This window comes from Sardina pilchardus, chromosome 6, assembly GCF_963854185.1.
Source record: "Sardina pilchardus chromosome 6, fSarPil1.1, whole genome shotgun sequence".
Classification (NCBI taxonomy): Eukaryota; Metazoa; Chordata; class Actinopteri; order Clupeiformes; family Clupeidae; genus Sardina; species Sardina pilchardus.
This window is the reverse complement of record NC_084999.1, coordinates 2,684,930-2,687,429: the sequence shown is the minus strand read 5'-3', so window position 1 is coordinate 2,687,429 and position 2,500 is coordinate 2,684,930.

Sequence of the window (2,500 nt, the reverse complement as noted above, 5' to 3'; positions counted from 1 at the left end):
ACAGTGCCTGGACTGGTGATGACAAAATATTTGTGGTTTGTGCCTGTGTGTGTGTGTAGTGCGTGTGTAGTGTGCATTTGTGCGTGCGTGCGTGCGTGCGTGCGTGCGTGCGTGCGTGCGTGCGTGCGTGCGTGCATGCGTGCATGCGTGCATGCGTTTGTGCATGTGTGTGTGGACTGTGTTTGTGCATGTGTGTATGTGTATGTGTTACTGCATGTATGTGTGTGTGTTTGTGTATGTGTGTTTGAGGGAGAGTGTGTCAGTGTGTCCTGCTGCATGTCTACGTGTGTGTTCTGATTCTGTGACACCTGTAAAGGTGCTTTGTCCACCTTGAGTCACCTGCTGCCGTGAGACGGACTGCATATTTCCTGCTACCCCAAATTCTCTTCTCTCTACCCACAATGCCCCTCTCCTGACATGTGGTGCCCGCGGGCGATTCTAGTAAATCTGTCACCTGGGCCCTTTCTCTGGGTGCCAGCTCTCGCCCCAGGGCCTCGTCTGCAGCGACAGCGTCTGATTTACGAGCGCTCCCTCCATCACATCTGAGACGCTCTTTACAACACTGCTGCCACTCACTCGCTCTGATCCTCACACACACACACACACACACACACACACACACACAGTGCAGCGCTCCATCACATCTGAGACGCTCTTTACAACACTGCTGCCACTCACGCGCTCTGATCCTCACACACACACACACACACACACACACACACACACAGTGCAGCGCTCCATCACATCTGAGACGCTCTTTACAACACTGCTGCCACTCACGCGCTCTGATCCTCACACACACACACACACACACACACACACACACACAGTGCAGCGCTCCATCACATCTGAGACGCTCTTTACAACACTGCTGCCACTCACGCGCTCTGATCCCCGTGAGTTACGGCCAAGGACGTCTCCAGCCGCTTCAGCGCAGCGCTGCATCTCATACACACACACACACACACACACACACACACACACACACAGCGCAGCGCTGCATCTCATACACACACACACACACTTACGGTGCAGTCAGACGCTTGCGTCCGCCAACGTATGCCTCATTTTGTCACATTTCCATAAACGCAAACTGATTGGTTTGTCAGTGTTTGAAAATTTGCATACACAGAATTTCATTGGCTGGCGCTTGTGCGATTCGTCAAAAGTTGAACATTTCTCAACTTTGTAGCGGAGGCAACGTACAGTATCCCAGGCAACGCATCGGACCCACAATTCAGTGCGGCATGAAATGAAGTCCAGCCAATGTAAAGTGAATGGGAAAACAACGGATGAACGTTGGTCTGACTGCACCGACACACACACACACACAGCGCAGCGCTGCATCTCATACACACATACACACACACACACACACACACACACACACACACACACACACACACACAGCGCAGCGCTGCATCTCATGCCTTTCTAAATGTGTGCTAATCAATGAGCGCAGTGCATGAAGCATAATTGTGACTTCAATGAGGGGTGTGTTGCTGGCTGCAAGAGGGGGAAACAGTGCTCCCTCGGCAGACGTTGGGTTGGATGTGATGCTTGGCACGGTTTGTGCATGTCTGACTGATTCAGAAGTGCACTGGCTTTGATGTGGTCCTTCAAGGGTGTGTGTGATTGTGTGTGTGTGTGTGTGTGTGTCATGATACTGATTTGCTTAGAATAATAGGAGGTATTCTTGCCCCCCCAGTCTGTTAAGAGGGGCTGACTTCTGAGACGGTATATGACTCTTCTCGTAAATACCTACTCTCTGCAGATTATTAAAGCTTATGGAGGCGTCATTAACATGTATCCTAACCTGCAGATGGATGACAGGTGGGGACATTGCTGGCTGGATACACAGTCTGGAGTTTAGGCAACTGTATACACCAACAAGTGTGTGTGTGTCTGACTGTCTGTCCACGTGTACCTGTGGTTTGCGTGAGAGAGTGTGAACGACGTGTGTGTGGTTTTAGGGTGTGTGCGTGCAGGGCGAGTGTTTGATGGGATGTGTGAAGGGTGTGCAGAATGTGTGTGTTTGGTTCGGTATGCGAGTGTGTTTTTTTTTTTTTAACTGGGGTCTGGGTGCAGGCCCAGCGTTTTTGAAAGGGGAGAGACAGCTGCCTTTTACTGCCCCAGGGGGCAATAAAGCCAGAGGGAGGGGCGGTTCTTTAGCCCTTTTACAGGGGCAGGAGGCAGAGGAAGGGGCTTTTATTGGGGTCACACTGTAACTGAGTACAGCTGCACAACCCAAAGGCCAGAGCGGCTCCTAAAACTGCTCAAAATTCCTTTCTTATGGCTCTTTCTTTGCTCTTGGCCACCTCCGTGTGTGTGTGTGTGTGTGTGTGTGTGTGTATGCATGTGTGTGTGTGTGTGTGTGTGTGTGCACTCACACATATCCACTTTCATCCCCAGCCCTTTTCTATTTCCATTTTCCCTAATGATCCCTCTTCCTCGTTAAGCACATCTGCTGTCAATCATCCCCACTCTGTAATCTCATTGG